The sequence below is a fragment of the Strix aluco genome, chromosome 6, assembly GCF_031877795.1.
Source record: "Strix aluco isolate bStrAlu1 chromosome 6, bStrAlu1.hap1, whole genome shotgun sequence".
NCBI classification, from domain to species: domain Eukaryota; kingdom Metazoa; phylum Chordata; class Aves; order Strigiformes; family Strigidae; genus Strix; species Strix aluco.
Window position 1 is genome coordinate 14,651,687 of NC_133936.1, and position 20,967 is coordinate 14,672,653.

General features: G+C 37.7%; 1 protein-coding gene across 1 annotated transcript in view; it reads right to left on the reverse strand.

The window, feature by feature from the left end:
* The window catches only part of RALB (RAS like proto-oncogene B), a 49,484-nt gene extending 28,517 nt beyond the window's left edge, over positions 1 to 20,967 (reverse strand). The window contains exon 1 of the mRNA XM_074828778.1: positions 20,815 to 20,967. The gene's annotated coding sequence lies outside the window, so the exon portion shown is untranslated. The remainder of the gene's footprint in view (positions 1 to 20,814) is intronic.

The window sequence follows — 20,967 nt, forward strand, 5'->3', positions numbered from 1 at the left end:
CTGCTGCCCATACCACAATGCTGACACTTCCCCTTCCCCCTTGCAGAAAAGAGGGTTGAGAAATTAACCACATCTATCCTGCTTCTGTAAATTGTTTAGGGGAAACCTACTTCTTTGTAGTAATTCAGTCATGACAAAGAACATTTGTCTGATGCCACATTTTGAATCATTATGCATGTTGCCTGGTATAATCTCCATGGTTACCATAGGTGTTACAGATATATTTTTGCTTCAGTACTTCAGGAAGAAAAATTCTATAGAACAATTTAGGGGAGAAAATTCCTTTCGTTGTCATTTATATTGCATTTATTTTAAATGCTTTGCAGACAACGTTTACTTTCTAAACAAGTAAGATTTCAGTAGTGATGGAAAAATTTATCTCCAGCTGTTGTTTTATCATACCATAATATGTTTTAAACTGCAAATTCTTAGAGATAGGGACAGTATTTCTGATGCATGCATTTAGTTTCTAGCCCACTAAGAATGTAACAGGGCACTCTGTGTCACTGCCAGTCATGAGCAACAGTAAGTGTGGTGGGATGACTGAGAAACAAATATTTTTTTCTCTGCAAAGATTAGGACTCATGCTTCCCTTATGAGCAGTTCTATTTTGTAGGTAGAAATATATTCTAGAAAGATGGTTAGCTGAACCAAGAATTAGCTGAAATTAGTTCTAGAACCTAGAGATGGGAAAGATGTAAAACCCAGATATATAGGTCTTAAGATGTATATAAGGAATTAAATGGAAAAGATGGTAGTAGACCCATTCCTAGTAAGATGGGTAGTAGACCACCAAAACTAGCCTGAGTGCTGCAGGGAAGAGGGAAGCTGTCTGAACTTTATGGGATCTATTGATCCAATCCCTTGCATTACTATATCCACCACTGCTGAGGAGAGAGAGGGTAACACTGTTATCTCCCTCTCCTTTCTGATAAATTAATGCTAGATGGGACTGGCAGTTGCCTTGGCCTCCATGTTTGGCAGTTACACCTGTACAGTGTTTGTGTAAAACCACCATCGGCATACCCAGTTCTCCTTTGACAGTGTTTCATAGCATCTCTTGCCTGTATTTTTTGCATAAGTGACTACGGGAGGAACAAGGTAAGAAGCCAGTTCAGGAAAAATGTATTTGAGGAACTATAAAACCTAGTGGGCTGCAAATGATGGACAGAAGGAATACCCCATTCCTGCAGGGAGCATGTAAGTGTAGTCTCGGGGTAAAAGGAAAGGTATATAAACTGATGAGGAACTTGGAGGGAGGATCTTGAATTGCAATAGAATCAATGCTACCTAGGAAGTCAGTCTTTGCAGATTTAGTGATGTCATTTTCAGTCTCTGGCAATAACAGAAATAAGAGGCAGATTCTCTTCTCTGCTGACATCTGAATGCTGAAGAGGGACCGCTGCAGGACAGGTACCTGAGTCACAACTTTTACCCCAGCCTCAGTTTACAAGAGCCTGAGACAGGAATGGTTGCCAGTAATAACCACAAAGACATCAGGGTTTGGTGGAGAAAGAAGTGGTCCTGCCACATCTCCAGCAATGAGGCTGAGCCAGAAACATAAGAACAGGTTAAAGCAGCAGGGAGGTTTTGTCCCACTCTGAAGGAATTCTTAGTTACACACAGCCAGTCCCTCGTAGCACCTGTGCAGCACAAAGCAACCGTTCAGTGAAGGTAACCAGGCCTGTAAGTTTTTATTAATTTATTCATTGCAAAGGCACTGTATTTTTTTATCCTACTTTTTAAACCACTTTTCAATCAAAATGAATGCCAGTGTAAAACTGGGGAAAACAGAAAAAAAACCCTATTGGATTATCCAGAATGCTGTGGTTGTCCTTTTTGTTCTCAAAATACAACATTTTTTGTATGTGCAGAGTTCAGCTGTCAGAGTTAATCTAGGCTCAGAAAATTTGTCAGAAGAGGTACATGTACCTAGTGTGCACTCAAATGGAGTTTGTTCTAAAATAAAGATAATTTAGTCAAATATGATTTTCTCTTTGGGCATGGGTAGTCTAAGAAGAGCTACATTATACAGATTATTTCTATACTTAAGAGAATGAAGCTGACCTTACCATGACTTATGGATTTCAGCATTCAAAAACTGTAAAGCAGTAAACTAAAATATATCAGAAACAAACAAATGAAATAAGACTGTGGTTTTGGTCTTGTAGTACTTTATGGCGTTTTCAACTATATCATGCACTTTATTTTTGTTACAGAAAGCAGGAAACCACCACACTAAAATAAAGTTCGCTATTAAATCACCTTTCCATTTCAGATACAGTTGGGATTTGTCAGGATCATATCGCAAGGTCATTTTTAAGGAGATTCTCACTGACATTTTGTGAGGTAAGGGATTTCACATTCCAGTTTTACAAGTGCTACACTTCTGATTGTCATGATTATCAACAGCATGACAGATTTAGGGCCTGATCTTGGAGCCTTTACAGAAGAAGCTAAGTTTATTGTAAATATCTTGGTAGCCTAGAATAAAAAAGAAAATAAAAGGTCTAGAGAGAGTCATAAGAGGTCAAGTAGTCTTATTCCATGGTCCAAAGGCAAGATCAGTTAGACACAAATAATTTTTGGCATGTATTTCTTTCAAGGCAGTGAAGATTGCAGTATCATCATAGCAATTTATTTTAAATATTGGATTACTTTATCATAAGAAAAAATTAACAAATGTCACTTACTGCAGTTTAAGCATATTAATTATTTGCATACTGGACATAGCAATCAGATATTTTTTTTCCTTTTGCATCAGCCTGCTAAATATTCAAAGCCCATTATTTTTTCAGTCCTCAGAATTATTTTCTTCCTTCAAATAACACCTGTTTTTTCAGTTGTTTTTTATAGGTTATGTTTCTTAATTGCCAGGCACTCTTCTTCTTTGGACTCCCTCCAGCTGGCCCACGTTTCCTGAAGTGCACCGCTGAAGCAAATACATTAACTAAGGCTCTACTGGTCATATGTAGGGTAGAAAGTGTACTTTAGTGTCTTACAGATCGAGTTGAATGTGATTATCATTATCATACTGAAGCCAGTTGTGTAAAAACTGGAATTTATTTCTGGACAATCCAGAAATAAATAAGGCAGGGGATTTTTCCAGAATAATAAGGCAGATAACATTATTGATAATTTAGCTCACTGAGCTGAACAGTGCTACCTTATTGAGTAGCTGCTGTTGGAGAGTGATTTCAGCATGCTTGAAAAAATTTCATGCTAACAGGTCTTGTGTCCCTTATTTTTTAATCAAACTTTTGAGATTAAGTTATTGACAAATACATTCAATTAATAATGAAAATTACTGGCTTTGATAGCAGCCAGCATTCTAGCAGTGTGGGATCAATACCTCAGAAAGAAGATTTGTCAATTAAATTTTTAAGTATCTATTTCTGTTTGCAGTCTCTAATCAAGTTGAGGTAACTTAGAATGAGGTTAAAATGTCCTCCTGCAAACTGAAACAGAGCATTTTTTATACAAACATATACTTACACCATGAAAGCACTTCATATTTACTCTGCTATCTTGTTATCAATGCAGTTTTCTTTTTTCAATGTTTAATTGCAACATCTATTGCAAACATTTGGGAGCTTTGAAACCCCTTTACTGTTTAAGTGGCAATAGAAATTTTTTTTTCCAAGCATCTCACAATTTATAAGAGGGAACCTGGGACCTGAATTTTGTAATAGTTGGTTATTTTTATGATAGTACTTTACCTATTCATCAATGGGACACCTTCTAGAATTAACTTTGATATGACTGAGTGGCTAAAAAATCACCTTGCACCTTCTTACACCTACAAAATAACTTTATCATGCTGGCAAATGTCAAATTAAAGAAGGTCTGAATGTGCGCTGAATGTTCATATGTTAGTTTACACAGCATTCTTCTGTAGAAAAGACATGTTGCTTGTGGCTGATAACCGAATATACCATCTAGAAACAGTCTCTTTTTTTTCATGTTAAATCTATAAGAGTCCATTATGCTTTACATCAGAGGATTAAGGAAAGTAATTTCAAAATAAGCATGCATTGTATCCCATAACATTCTGACTTTTGTATTGTCTTTTATCTTTTCAGTGAACAGTAACATACTTAGAATCTGTCAAAAGAGTAAGAGATTAACTTTTTAGAAAAGACAATTTGCTAGAAGCTAATTGTGTCAGTAGTAGCAATTTACTATTCAACGTGTTAATAGGTTAATTAATATTCAATCTCTTAACTCATTAATAAATAAATTGTAAATAAAAAATAAATATCTTTTATCTTCTGATGCAGTTTACATTAAGCCTCATATTCCTTTGAAAAAGCTTGGGAGCAGCTGTGCTGGTTTGTGGGGTCCTCAGTCTGCGAAAATAATGTACCTTGGCCAAAGTGTAAGTATGGGACTCCATCTGACACTGCAAGCCCACAGCCCAAGCTTCTCTTCAATGCCCAAGTTTTTATTTCATTATGATTTATTTCTGGAAAATCATAAAAATAAACAGAAGCACCGCATTAAAATAAAAATTGAAATAATTACTAAGAGCCAGGAAGTTCTGAGTTGAGAATTCTGACACTGTGGGTAATGTGAGCAAGCAAAGGTGCAATATAAGGAGAAAAGAACCCTTGAGTAGAGAGAGAGAGATGTATAGATATGTGTGTACACATATATTTTTAATTTAAAAGTTGAAGCCATTGTAATTAGGCACAACTAAAATCATGTTTAAGGGTCAGAAATGCTGCTTTTTCCCAAATTTCATTGGAGCTACACTGATTTACAGCACAAGAGAAATGCATTACATACTCACAGGCAAATCCACCCACCCTTCTACCAAAACTAATCTCCTCAAAATAAATAATTGAAATCCTGAATTCATCTGATGTTTGCAGCCTAGAAGAAATTGTTTGCTGGAAAGCAGTGATCATTTGCTTTCATTTGGTTTTGTCTTTTCCCTTTCATTGCAGGGCCATGTTTTAAGAGCTGACAAGCTGTGTTACAGATTTTCTATCCTAGAGCAGAGTGGCCAAAGAATGGCTTTGTTTTGGACACTTTTTATCAATTACAGTTTATTGAACAGTGTTATATCTTGGCTTTCTCAAATCTTGTTTACTTGATTTGACATTATCATAGATGAGAGCAGAATCTATGTATATCATATACTGCAAATCTGCACTTGTACTACTGCTGGATCATGTGTGTAATGCAAACGTTGAACAAACTAATTTAAGAAGTTCCATCTAGAATGAAAAAATAAAATTTACAGTAAGAAACAAGCCCAAGCTGTGTCTATATCTTCTAAGAGTCCTTGAGAACTATGATTGCCCTTAATCGTACAAACCACCTTTGTGTAACTTTGTAACTTTGAGATCTTTAGTAAGAAGCTTTACACAACCTTTCAGAGAACAATGAATCAAACTTTGACATTTCAAAATTGCTTCTCTGCATTCAGGCACGAATTTCATCCTCAAGCCGGATTCCTTGAAGGGCAACAACAGAGCTTTACCTTCATTTTTTCTGATCAGACTTTCAGTAGCAGAAAATTAATTGGTTTGATCTGTCTTACATAACTATATTTATTCCCCTTATAACCCTTGTCCTTTCTAAGGCTTTCCTTTTTCTATGCAATAGTTCACTAACATTTTAAATGGAATTACAACCAGGTCATAAGACGTACAAGGCCTGTGTTTCCTCTACCTTTTTCTTCCATACCAATTCCTGTCTGTGAAAATATCTGCAAAATGCTAAATTGCAATTGATACAGATTTAAATCACTACAGAAATGGTCAGATAATGAAGAAGGTGGCCCATAATATTATCTTTCCATTCTCCAGAACCAGTGCACAATGCATCAAAAGGAATGTGGAATCTTTCAAAACAGAAAATTTGAAATAGCCCAGAAACTAGTGGTCTGATTCTAAGCAGCACCACCTGAGACACTGCTGTCTCTGATCACTGGATTTTATGGTGATTTTTTTCATGCTATTTTCAATGTCACTAGATTATATGCTCTTTGCTCTTAGCTTTGGATGGTAACAATTATATTATTGGAATTAGAGAAGGGATGAAAACTGGTTAGTTAGGGAGACTATTCTGAAAACTTTTAGTGCCACTTGAGAAACCCAAGTTGCCTTAAGTGAGGTGCTTGGTGGCACATGCCAAATTAATTGTTTGTCTCAGGGCAGTTTGTATAGTATAAAAATCAACTTCATATTGAAGCATTGGGATCATGATTATTTCAGTTGAATAGAAAAAGGGAGTAAACTCCCTTCAAGAACTGGTTTCTGCAGACAATGAGTTGTATCTGCATATACACAGTATAAGGGTAAAAATAATGTTTTTTTCCTTTCTGTAGATCAATAGAAGACTTCAGTCTGCAAAACTCAAGCTTAAACTCTTATGTGGGTCACTATAAGTTAACTGATAAGGTTAGAAAACTAAGATTGGTCAGTTATACTGTCCCATAAGCATGCCTGGTTCATAGCAATAGATGGACGATGCCAAGCAGGTAACGGCTAGAACTGTAAAGGCACAGATGCCACCGGTGTAGTCAATAGAAATTATGACATCTTTATGAGAGCAGGGACTGTTCAGTGCATGCTGTAGCCATTAGATAAGACAAATGATAAGACATCTTGCTTGTACTGTCTCTTGCCTAGCACAAGAGCCTTTGGCTTGCTATTTGGAGTATTTTCCTACGAGATATGGGCTCAAATCACCTCACAAGAGGAGGAAGTTGATGTCTGGTTCACTACATGCTAGAGAGATGCTGTATCCTCTAAGACCTTGAATACAGAGGATACATCTTCTTCCTGTGATTTTAAAAAGACTGCTACTCTCTCCTTCCTTCCCCCTTTCAATTTATGGATAAGGGCAGGATTTACAAGATACCATCTTCCTAAGTCATTTCCTATCAGCTTCCCACTGAACTTGTTGGCTTGCATAGATCGTATTCAGAGAAGGGATCTGAGAGTGCTACTGAATCTTACTGTAACAGCTTAAGATGCTACTTTCCCTAAAGCCTGCCTGGTCCTTTTGCCAAAGGTCTTAAGAGAGTGGTAGGTGATAATGTTTGTGATCTTAGCTGTTCCATTTAACAGCTGTAATTACTTTAGGATGTAAGACACTTAGGACAGCTAAGAGGCAGGTACTTAGCTGGGAACGGGCAAAGTAAATAGAAGATCCCAAATGTTTAACAATTTATCTTTTCTTGACAAATGTTTTAACCCAACAAGTTGTTTCATTGTACATTTAGAAAAGATCTTTATATAGAGCAAGCCTGAGATATTATTATAGTCTTGTGGCAGCTTCCACTTCCTTCCAAGAAGGGGCAGTCCTTCACGCTCTTTAGAAAGCAAAAATGCTATGGATTTGGCCATTGTGGCTGAAGATATCCATTATGTCAAATGCAAAATGCAATAGTCATGTCACGTCCATGCTAGATTCAGCTTGATGTAGTTCTGCCTTTTCAGTTTCTTTTCACAGAGCCTAAGCGATGTGGCCACCTGCTGAATCTCTCTTTTGATTAGCATGTAAAGAATCCTTTGTTTGGATCAGCTGGGCTCCTTTGACTTCTCAGCACTGAAGGCTCAGCAACAGTTTCCTTGTGGCTTTTCTTAAACCTCTCCAAGGGTTTTCTGGGCATAATTTGGGAAGATTTCAGTTCAGGAAAAGATGATAAAACTCATTTCCTTTCACACTTAGCTCATTTGTACTTTCTTACTTTGTTGTATGATATTAGTGGAGATGGATCTAAGCTGCCATGTCTAAATACAGTCTGAATCATGGCAGAAAGAGTTGCAGCGCTACTCTGTCTGTTGAGTTCAAATTTCCTTAAACCTTGGGACTCATCTTTAATAATTGGCTAAAAGTGAGCTCACCTTTACAATCCTTTCTTGAATTCCTTGCCCTGAGAGAGCTGTGATTCTTACAAAAAATTTTCAGTACACTAAGCAATAGCTAGCTTTTCTGTCATTAAGGTTCTATGTCTCTTCATGGAAGTTTTGTTTCTTAGTTCTTGTTACCCAAACAATGCAGTTAAAAAGTAGAAGCAGGTGAAGACTGCAGCATGAAGGAAATTAAAAACGTCTGATAGGCACCACTTTGCAAACAGTGTAAAAGGTTCACCTAGGACTCTTACTTGTGTTAGAAGAATTTATCTTCATTAAAAGATAGGAATCATTGTAATATGATTCCAGAGGGCCTTAAGAGACCTTGGGTACATGAGTTTATTCTAGTTAAAAGAAAATGAGATTTATTCAATGGCTGTGGGAAACACACTGTCTCATCCCCAGAATTTTCAAGCTTGGTTTAAAGCTGTCCTCATGGGGTGACTCCTATTCTGCCTTGTAGTTTAGCTGTTGGTTTTTGACATAGCTGTTGCATGACAAGTGAACTACCTGATAATTATCAAGTCTTGCTTCTCAGAAATAGGTATAAATCAAAAGTAATCTTTCCTGTCAGTTCCCAGAAGCTGCAAGTGTAAAACCAAGTAGGTGTGATTGCCATGCCTTGTCCTTGCTTGATGCACCTACAGCATCAATTTCACCAGCAGCTTTCATCTCCCCCCTTTTAAAAACTTATAATAAAAGGGCTGCTCCCCTTACCACATTAGTTGTAATAAATCTGCAGCTGTCATAAAGGAGGATACTGCATGATTTTACAGATCTCAAGGTCACAAATCAGCAATGACATAGGCTATGGAATTTATGTCTCAAAAATACGGTTTCTATATCCCTCGAGATAAATATATGTTCCTTTTGGCTGTGGAAGAAATAGGGCTTTTTATGCTTCTCCAGTCAGCTAATGGAGGACCATGCTCACCTATCCCTGTTAGAGACTTCATTCAGTAGAAAGCCATAATTAACAGGAAGACCAGCCTGTAAAGCTGACCAGTTAAAATGTCTGTCAGCTTTTTTTGATGCACATTTCTACTTCATCTAGCACATTTCAAACAACCAAGCTTGCTCTGTCACCCATTTGGATCATGGGGAGACTCCTGAGTTGCTGTCAGAAGAGGTATGAAAACATGCTAGTCCAGATTAGGAAGTGCTGACAAGCAGACAGAGCTATGACACATTAGATGGCACCGCACTTGTGGCTACTCCTGGTCTTATTTTAGATCCACACCACAGAGTTACTTCCTATTTGTATTTTGATCCATGTGCCCTGTTAGCTCCCTGAGAAGCATGCTTTGTGTTCCAGCATGAGAATTTGAGTCAATTTTTATTCTTATTGACCAATATTAATTCTAGCTCCATTTTTGTTCGATTCCAAATTTTTGAGTATTCATTTGTCAGTAGAGTATCAATGGCTTCTTGCTCCAGGTCGTAACTCATTTGTACTCTCAATTCACCAAAGCAACCTTTTTCAGCATGCCAGAGACATGGCTCCAGTTAGTTAGGCAGCTAGAGCTTTCATTCAAATCCTAGTTTTTGGGTTTAAGCTTTTTCTCACAAGCTCTCCTGATGATTTCCAAATCTACCAAACTAGTATGTTGGCAGCTTTATTCTAGTTATACAAAAAAAATGTTTAAGTTCCAGTTCTTATTCTGTTCCGTGTACAGACATTTCATTCTAATTCTGCAAAAATTTTGCCACTCTTGTTCTAGTTCCTGTTAATAAAATGCACAGCTTCCTGGTCTGCATCCTGTTGGTGTTGACAGAGGCTCCTAATATCCAGTAGAGATTCATCCCCCCAAGGACAGGAAATGTTCTGCTTTGCTGATTCAAATCTGACCAGAAATAATGTGGACTAAGAAACTTTTAAGAGGAAAAGTTTAGCTAACAACATGACAGTTAAGAATGTAACAGTTGGAGTTATAAACACCAGGGGAGAAATACCAGAACTGGCTTGAAAGTCCTTGATAAATGGTAACAATAATAGTAATGAAACATAGCCTGTGAATTTAGCCTAACATCAGCATTCTTCTTTGAATGTTTTCCTTTCCAAGGTTTTTGGGTTTGCTTTTTTTGTTTGTGTGGTTTTTTTGGTTTGGGTTTTGGTTGGTTTTTTTTTTTTTTTTGTTTTTTTTTTTTTAATGTATTCTGGTCTGTATGACTTGCTATTTGCATTGGTTTGAGCATATACAAATTTCAATTTATATTATTTAACAAAGGTTTTACAAGTGTTTTTGCAATTTAATGTTGCTGATAATAACTTGTGTGTGGAGTCGCCCCATGAGGATGACAGCTTTAAATCTGTGATTTTAGCTGCCATTTGTGTCAATTTGTCTAAATGCTATAAGAAAACCAAATCCACTAGTAAACAGTTAAAGCAATAAACACTATGTGGTTAACAGTGGTTGGCTCTTGAAAATATTGATATTACAAAAACTGCCTGTGAAACTGGCAACTTCTAGACAAGAAACGAAGGACTACTAGGGCACAAGTGACTGAACCTGATGTCCCTTTCCAGGTCAGATTTGAATTGCCTTGGCTCAAGGTATGTGTATAAAGACAAAACATTGTTTTTCAAACTCTGCCATTTAGTCACTCTAAATATATTTTAAATTCACAAATTAACAAATGGTACACAGTAGTTGTGCAGCTAAAAGGATGAAAGTTCTCAACTGAGGATTTTAATGGGACATGGCATAAATATTTAAGTTGAGGCAGAACATAAAAAGGTGAAAACCAACCAAGGGTGCTTGATAAAGGGAGACAAAGCAAAGACAGGTAAGTCCTCAGATTCTTAATTTTACAGCTCCCTTGAGCAAATTATGAAGTCACAGTATAGGAGAGTGAAGTTCAATGGGTGCTTTGCACACTCACGTACAAAATCATGGTTTCTCTTTCCTAACAAAATCTGAATGTCCGTCTGCTGAAACAAGGATGGGTAAGGGATTTGCCATGTTAATAGGGACTGTCTAGCTGATTTAACATGACGAGGCAGGATGTTCTCCTTCCTCTGAGCTTGTTAATGAGCACCAGGAAGTATTCCCTTCCTTCCCAGCTCCCAGCTTGCTGCCTCTACAACATCCCCTGCCTTTACTGGCAGGGCTTCCTTGCCAGATTCCAGCACAGATATGCACACACTGCTAAAAAAAAAAAGTGGTCCAGCCATTTCTGATGGATGTAATAATCTTATATCTTTCTTCTCATCTGTTGTATATCATGCACAAATAACTGCCATGTTTTACCTAGTGGTGAGTGTAGTTTGGTTGTGAAGGACTAATTAACTTTGTTATGATAATTATTATAGCAACATAATATTTTTGACACATAGATTAATTACAATTTTGGAAAGCAATAGTGTTGATACCTTTGGGTTTGAAATATGCTGCATCAATTGATTTGACTATGTTCACAGTTGGTTTTTTTTTCAATTCTAGCTGTCATGTTCACATGTTTCACCCCTGTAATAATGGACTTTTCCTATTGATGACTCAGAGGAAATAGTCTCTCCGCCCAATTTTTCGTGGAGTAAAACAGCAGTTCCCCAAATTTTTCACTGCAAAGAATTGCTATTTTAGAGCCAGAATTTAATGCAACACCAAATACTAGCACAAATATGTGATAAAATTGAATTTCATGCAGCTTGTGACATTGTTTGAAACTGTTGTGACCTCACTAGTATAGTGCCTGGTTTGGGAACCACTGTTTTATACACTGTTAAATAGCAGGTGTGTATTTCTGAGTTATATTAGCAGCCTATAGCACAAAGCAGCACAGTCAGCATGTCCTGAAGAGAAAACTAGGGTTATTTAACATTTGTGTAGTCTAAAATAATAGGAATTAATCTATTAGATGCAGCATTACTGGCCTCCTCTCCCCTTCAGTCTTCTTTGCATCAAAAGCTATGACCATATTCCATTCCAGTCACTTCTGCACCAAATCTGGATTTACACTGGGATGACAGAGTAGAATTTGACTGCTATTCAAGGCAAAGCTAATTTGTATTGTAAAATTACTTCTTGTTTCCTTCTTGATCTTCACTAATTTGCATAAAGTTACAGACATATATGATGCCTTAAAGGTGCATAAAGACAAACGCCCCTTCCCTGTAGAGATTACAATCAACAATAAGAAATAAAACCACAATACAAAGAACTACTGCCAGGAGGCAATAGATTCTTCTCATGGACTTTCCTATGGGACAGGCATGCACTTAGTAATTTTTAATCTACAATCAGTCCAGGTTAAGTACTCTCTTTCTTTTAAAGACGTAAATAGCAACGCCTAGTGGATTAGCATAGAAACACTTTATGGAAGAAATGCATTTTAGGAAGGATTTGAATGAAGATAGCATTGTGATTTCTTCCAAAAGACTTATCAGAAAAGAATTTACAACAGAGAAGAATAGCTCCTGCCTTTTCATCACAGTTTCTTCTGAAAAACAAGTATTGAAGGGAGATAAGGAAACTTTCTTGTAGATTATTCCTATTATCAAACAGCAACTTCACTCCACCCTTCCCTTGTATTTGGCTTCTTACAGAATGCCTGGAGCTGCTGTTTTGTTCCAAGACTACCCTCAGAAAAATCCCCTGACGTTATCAGACATGATAACAAAAGAAACAAACGTATACTTCTTCCAAAGAGGAAAAATGTAATTAACTGTCATCTGTCAAAACCAGGAGAGGTACCCCTTTAGCTTGACTGAAAGTCAATGTAGTTTTCCCCTGTACTGTAACTGGCTGCATGTGCTGAAACCAAGCCATGGACACATCCAGCAGTACTTTTCCTCAAGCAGAATTTCAGCTGAGATTTACATTGATCTCAATTACTTAGAGAGTCTCCCTGAAGATAAAGTAATTGTTTCAACTTGTGTTTAAGTGAGAGCTCTCAGTTTTGATAATTCATACTTAGATTATGCTAAAATTAAGCTGATATTGTAATTCTTTCCTTTGGCTTTTAATCTTCATATTAGGTCAGAATGGGGCCTCTTCCCACTAGCAACTGAGCTTTACTATCGACTCCAAGGACAGCAACTTCTTTTCAGTCCCCGTCAGCACTATGCTTCCTGTACTGAAGGAAGATAGGACCCAGAACCTGCTGAATTTACTCACTTGAATGAAAGGCCTGCAAGGTTAACCCATACATCCTGTATGCATACAGAATTCGAAGTTACTGAAATTATTTCCATAATTACAAGAAAAACATAATTCCTACAGTTGTGCAGGGAAATTGAGTCATGCATCACATGTAGATGGCCAAAGAAAAGAGAGACACAAATTTAATACAAAGAACACAAATACAAAGAAATATAGTCATACAATTCTCAGTGAGTGATACCTGCAGCAAAAGTAAGTGTATTAATAGGATAGTCAAGCCCTAGAGGCTGCATGAGTCAGATCCCAGTTTAAGGACAGGCCATGGAGATGACAATCAATAGCAGCTCAGGACTGTGATTTCATACCTCCTACCATTCACACATTCAGACTTGGACAGTGAAGTCGGCTTGAGGAAGAGGCTGAGGGGAACAATAGGCTGCAGGGAAACACTACTGTCTCTTGCTCCCTACTGTGCGTCCCCCTCACAACAAGTGGCAAATGAGAGTGGCAGTGGTGGAGAAGTGCTGCTGTTCTCACCTGCCCAACCAGGAGATAATGTTGTGCTTCAGACAGAAGCACAACAAGAACTTATCTGTATCAGGGTGCTGTTCTTGCCCACCTCTCATGAGCATGGGCAAGAATCATCCTCCCTCCTTTCCTTCTCTTTGAGATGAGGCAGCAGCTTGCTCCTTGGAATTTCCATAGAAAAGGTGGTTCAGGCCAGACAGAAGATCCTGCAGACCAGATTTGTCCAGCGGGCTGCATGTTGAACCATGCTGGTGAAGAATTTTCAAAAGTAATGTGTCAGCCTGACTGTATCTACTGACTGTGCTGTGAGTTTGGCCAATGCTCAGAGCTTTTGGAAATCACCAACTATATCAGGACATAAAGATTCCTACTCTATCCTCAGTCTTTGTGCAAACCTTTTCTTTGCAATAGGACACTTTGCTCGTAGCAGGCCTACACGATCATATCTCTATGATCTCAGACACTGGGCAACATTATAAAGGAAATTGTCATCACCCAAGAACTTAACACACAGCTTATGACTTTTGGAATCATCAGTCCTTACAAGAAACAAACAGAGACCAGTATGAACAAGCTGAAGAATTATACTGAACTCATAATCCTGACAACTGTAGCCAGTTTTATTTTTCCTTGATTACCTCATTTGTTGTCACAACTCTCCATTCTGGAACAGCAACCCAGTGGACAAAGCATGGGATTAGGAATTTAGTAATGAAACTGCAGCCTTAACACTAGTTCCTATGTACTGTGGCCATGTGGAGATGGTTGCACAGTGTTAGGAAAGGAAGAGTTCTGCGTCACAGCGCTGAGGTGGGAAAAGTACTGTTTATGATTGTGATTGATACTGTGTTGCTACAGCGTAGTTTTAGTAAGAAAAATGTAACCTAAATGTTTCTGTCAGTTGGGAACACTTGTTTGTAAGACTACAAGCGTAGAAGAAATGTCCATCACTCAAGTTTAAAAGGTGCCGTTTGAGTAAAAACAGGGCCTCGGCTGGCTGAGGCTGAGACAACCAGGACTGAAGGAGGTTGGCATTTAGATCACAGTAGTAGCAAAACTAGATGACAAAGCAGAGCTTTAAAAAGCCTATCAGATGGAAAGGTTTGGGCCAGAAAGGAAGTGAGAGGAATGGAGGGTGCTTCTTACTAAGGAAAGGAGATAGGAAACAATGATGCTATTGTGGCAGCTGAGCTGATAAAGGTCAGAGAAGATAAGCTCTAATTTGCATGCTTTCAAAACACTCAGGCAAAGTTGGTGATTTTTTAGTGAAAGATTAGGGCCAAGGGACATTGTGGTCAGGGAGTTTGCTGTATTTGTATGAACTGTAATCTTTAGTTTTTCAAGTGAAAAACAGTGCCTTCAGCAACTTTATGCAAAGGATATCTGCTTTGCATTAGACTTGCCATATGCCTTTTGAAAAATTAGCTGTAAACCTTAAGATCTGTACTTTACAGGAAGCTCTGGGAAAGGTTTGTCCAAGCTGTGGTATCTGGAGACTTCTTCACTGCTCGACATAGAACAGGCAGCAAGGTTAACTCTATCTAAAATGCTAAGCAGAATATTTCCACCTTGAATATGTGCTTCTGTCACCCCCAGTTGAACAACTGTGCCCAGTCTTTAACCAGACATGAGAGACATGCCCAAGGGCATGGGACCATATCTGGGTCTTGTGAAATTAATGGGGGGGAGCCCTACAGCCGGAACCATGTTAACTTTCTTTTACAGAAGTTACTTATACAAACCTATCTCCTAGGAAACAGTCTACATTAACATTCTTTACCTAGTACTAGATGTATAGAATGTGCTTAGGCTCACTGCTGTTTAGATTTCCCTCCTTCAGCATTCCTACAGCTTGCCAGAATGTCTGCTTCTGCAGAAACAAAGGTTAATTAAACACATCCGCCCATTAGAGCAAGGAGAGAACATTACAATCTGGCCCAGAGCTACCTTCTTCAGCTGTCAGCACTGAAAGACACTTGGAACCACAAATTAGTCCTCAGGCGAAACTAGTTTCAGCAGAAACTGCTTGTTTTATTGAACAGAGAAGTCCTTCCCCATATTTACAGTTGCAGCTTGTACTTGCCTTGCTGTACCTAGTTCCAGCATGAAACATTCTAGTGGTATTTTTCAAGTTGCATGATCCAAGATTTTTGGATCTTTACAGTGCCATGATTAACACATAATAAGGAATGTTGGAAAAAATGTACTTTGCCTGCATTGCTAACTCCACCTTTAATAATTAATATAATGTAAGGTAACTGATATTGGATGGTTTTTTGTTACTTGTGGCATTCCTTACCTTTGTACCTTTCACTGTGCTTGCATAATGGAACTGAACTGGCCAACTCCCTCATTATGCATTTCTTTTCACTTTCTTTTCCGTTTCATTTTCTGGCGCTAAAGTATCAGCACCATATTATCACAACTGCTTTCTCAATTCTGTGAATCAAATTTACATAATAATATATTCATTACATTAACTCCTCAGAGTAGCACTACGCCTGTACCTCAGTTTCCCTCTCGCTGTTGTGCGGGGAACGAAGGCAGACAGCATATACCTTTCACAAACATGTACTGTTACCATGCCTATAATCCCCACTGCCTGAAGAACTGACATTCCTAAAATGTTTTCTTTCTGTGCTGAATCAACAGAACAAGACTGCAATAGACCTATTAAAGAGCAGTGACTAATAATGCAATTGCTAAGGTAGGCAGGACACACTGAGGTTTTCACTGAAAGTAGGATCTTAAACGAAGTTAATTATGTAAAATAGCACAATGTCTATTTAATCATAAAGGCTGGCTTGTTTTCTATTCTCTTTAGTAATAGATGAAGCAAGCGTAACTCTCTCGACATCCAAAATCCAAGGCCTATATTTTGTCAGAGCTCTTCTCAAATGAGATACTGTATTATGCATCCTCCATTCTCATTCAGATTATCCACAAGCAATTTCTAATTTTCTCAAGCTGACTCATTCTTCATAGCTATTAGCTGAACTGTTGCTGAAAAGGATTCTCTGCCCATGAACTGTATGTGCATGTATTTTGTTTCTACTGTTTTGGTTAGTTTTGATCAGACACACAGACCACAAAGTCTTCTTTCTATTCCCAGTCTGGAAGAGAACACGTAGGCACATTATATTTTCCAGCTTGGTTTTTCATAAATGTTATCTAATGTTTGATTAAAATTTTCAGCTTCTCAAACATTATTACCATTACATTTGATGGGTTAATAATAGGAACTATTATTAGGATAAAAGGAGACATGAGTGAAGAGCTGCAGAAATATTTTCAATTATCTGCATTGCTTTCTTGGGTTTGGTTTCAAACTCTATGAAAGTCATAGAAGTGTCTTCTTTGTCCACTTTATACCGGACAACTCCTGCCTGGTTTTCAAAAACCCCTTTGAAAGGCAACATCTCTAGCCCTGATAGATTGACGCAGACACAGTGCTGTCTTGCAAACTGCTCATTGCTTGGCATCAAGCCATTTTCTGAAGTCTGTGAAAAAAACCACCTTAGTCTCTAACAAAAACTGAAAGTGAAGTTGGAGCAGTACTCTGACCAATATTGGACAGTTGATCACTGATGACAGAGCCTTAGTGGCAAAATGTAAAATATGTTCAGAGTTAACATTTTAAAGAGGAAATAAACCGAAAAGGAAAGCAACATGGTAAATTAGAAGTATTGACTCCAGAGAGGAAACAGATTGGCCTTCGTGGAGCATCTCTCCTTGGCTTGTTATCTGGATCCTTCTGTCTAGCCTCCAATTCAGTAGGTAAGATGTGACACCCTTCTTTACAAGTACAACATGTTAAATTACATTAGACTTATTTCCATAAATAGAGCATGCCAATGCTTAGTGACTGATTTTACCACCTAAGAACTTTATTTGCATTCAGCAGTGAAACAGTTGAATTTTTAAGGCATTTTGTTGTTAAATTGCAATTAAGTTGGAAGGCTGCTTGCACAGCAATGCCCTATTCATTACATATGACAGAAGTCTGTATAAAAATCTTGGAGCTGACCACAGCCTTGTGCTGCTGTCTCACACTCTCAAAATATATGATAGAAAGCATTGTATAAGACTGTGTAACAGACAGCTGTGTCTATACCCAGGTTGAATAGGGAGCAAGCCATGGTAATATTATTTCTTCATTCCCTCTCCTGAACCTCTTCTAGTCTTATGCCTAAGTACATGTTTTCTGGGCCATTTATTCTTTCCTATACTGAAGAACACTATCGAACAGTTAAGATAGTGAGGACTGGAAAAATTTATGTATGTCCTATCAGCATAAACAAATATGTGGACTCTACTCAGAAAAGCTATAAAGCTGCTGGAGCATACTATCAGCCTGAACACAGGTACTATTCATTTGACCATGTTTTCAAGGATTGCACCTCTTTATATACCAGTTTATTCAGAGATGACACAGCATATAGTTCAGAACTGCACTTCTAAGCAGATATTTCTTAAGATGCAATTGCTCTTTTGTGCTTCAGGCTACATTTTCATTTAGTCACGACAGCATAACCAGCAGTCTATCTTTTGCTTTCTGTGGGGCAATAACTTTACTATGCACCATTAATTAAAGCTATGGGTATTATTAAGTGGAACGGCTGTTCGGAGTATGAAAAAAGGCACTGCTACATTGACAGCAAAGAGATCGCTGTGAGTTTTAAGTGTGTTCCTTCTTTTTTTTATGGAGAGCTGCTTGAGTGTATTTTTGAAGTTCAGGATTACTGTAAACAAAACATATTCAGCTGATACCTGAAGCAATATCTGAACAAGAAAGACTAAAAAAATCCTAAGCAAGGAAAACTTTTGCAAGTATTTTAGTTGCTTAGGTGATTAAAACATAATACTCCAACATGAAATTGAGAACAATTATTTTAATCATTTAAGGAGTTCATTCAACTTTAGAGTTAAGTCTGGTTTGATGATTCAAATACAGGGCAAGGAACCAGAAGACATAAACTCTATTTTCAGCATTAACACTGACTCACTGTGTGATATTAAGCAAGTCTTAATTTAACTGTCTCACTCTCAGTCTCACCTGTAAAATGAAGGAACATACCTCACAAGTTGTTTGTGAGATTAATTAATTAAACATTTGCTGCACACCTAACATTTCTTGCATGTAAGGTGGTGGAAAATTTATTATTAAACACATATATAAACAGGATACAAGAGCAGAGCTGGGTGGTTTCTATAAAGGAAACTCACATCTCTTTCATCTTTGAATTTTTTAAGCATGACAACAAAATAATTAACTACAGGAAAAACTGTGGGTGAAGCCCTTGAAATGAGTTTATAAATTGACAAAAAGCATAGCTACAAACTAGGCAGATCAGACTATAACTAAGAATAAAAATACATCACCAGTCTTCAGTAGAGCACACAATTAAAAGACTAAGGTGAGTTTTTCTCTCCTATGATGTATAAACAAATTTACATCTAATGAAAGTGAAAGGCAACAGATTTAAATCTGGAAAAAGGAAATAATAACGTTTCTTTAAAAACCCACAGTTTTTACTGAACTCATTGCCATATGACAACATTGGAACCAAGATCTCGATGAATTCAGGAAACAAATATTTATATGGAAATGTGAATCCTCACTGTGATATTCTATGAATTGAAAGAGTGAAAAAATCCTCATGTTGCACAGTACAAGTCAACTAATAGCTGACGGGCATTAAAAAAATTCTCCTGTGAAGCCTGTTCAACAGCTGATCACTCTGGACTTACTTGCAACTGTGTCAGAAGCACCTAGTACAGGTCACTGTCAGAGGCAGAACCCTGGAGTAGGTCAACTAACGGTTGCCTCTAATGCAGCAATCTTGATGTTACTGAGGCTAGACCAAGCAGCACAGGAGCACATCTTTAGCATCCTTCTACTCTTATCATAACTATGTTGTAGAAAATGGCAGGTTTGTTCTGTCATAAAATAAACTGCATCAACAACAGAAGAGGATCCAGCAACTTATAACTGAAGAGGAGTTTTCACCTCACAACGCATTTTAGCAAATAACAAAAAGCAATGATTTTTACTAACATAGTGCTGTGATCCTATGGATGAACTGATCAAAACCACAGTGAGCAAAGGAAACATGGATAAAGTAGTGTGATCAATAAATATTCAAAGGTTATGTGTTTCCTGTACAGTTGCTTGCCTCACCAAAGATGGTTTTGGGAAAGGACACAACTTATTTGCACATTTCTGAAGTCAGTTATTGTTATCTTAAATATTCACAAAATTATCACTACTGCTTTCTGTTGGTTCCATTCAAAACAGAGTGAGGCCTTTGTGTGTATCATGGTCATAAGTATTTTACAACTTTGAAATGAAGTTGGTATTTGGTACTCTACCAGAGCAACATGCACAGGAAAATTCAGATGTTCTATCTGTTTAAAAGTGACTTTCTAGGTTAATAAATAACTTCTACAATATAATTTGACAGATATAAATGCAAGCTGATTATTTACTTCCATTGTAATATTTTTACACTTCAAATTCTGGATCATACTAAGTTATTCATACACTATAAATAAAACTATAAATATATTATTGATACAGTTATCAAGTTTCTACTAAATTAGCATTGCAGAGCCATCTAGACAAAACGTTAGGCCCTCCACCAAGAATGGCAGAGCCTTTAGCTCTGTGTTTCAGAGATAAAGACCAAGATGGAGAAGTGCAGAAGTAACACCACCACCACCATGGGTTATGTAGTCACACTAAAAAGAATCAGTGATTCACTGTTAATGTTTACTTGGCCTGTATGCTTTAAGGATGAGTGGAAATTAGTGCAGAAAACTAGTTCTAGTTCTTTTATTCTCCTTTTATTTTGTTTATTACTAGCTAGTACTATTGCATTCATTAAGTCAAGCAAGATCAAGAATAAACAAGAGGTGCTTGTCATCCAGCATTAACACAATGCCATGTGCTCAGGCACAGCTGTTTGTGTATACGTTTTAGCAGTTGTTTTTTCCTGTCTGTCCACAGCGAATAGGTATGTTGCCTCACACAAGTACATGTACCTTGGCCTTTTCCTACACCTAGCCCACACTTTTAATTCAGTCTCTGCACCCCAGAGCCTCCTTCATTGCTGCTACCCATGTTCTCATCACAGCTGGGCCAGGAATCTCCTTTCTCTCTCACTTCAGTGATGGATAATGACAGCAAGTTCTCCTTTCGCTTGTATTTGTGTCCCTAACCGCACATACATGTAAATACATAGAGAAGTGATCTTTCTCCGCTGCAACTTTACAAGCTAGATAGATTGTTTGCTTTCTTAGCTGATACTCACTGTGTTTAAAGGGTCGTTCGTCCTAGAGCAGCAATTTCTTACGGAGTATGAATAAGGCAGGCAGGCGGACGATGACAGAGGCAGCTCGGCTACAGTATTACAGACCAATTCACACAATGACTGTAGCTGGACTCCTCCTAGTGCCTCAGAAAG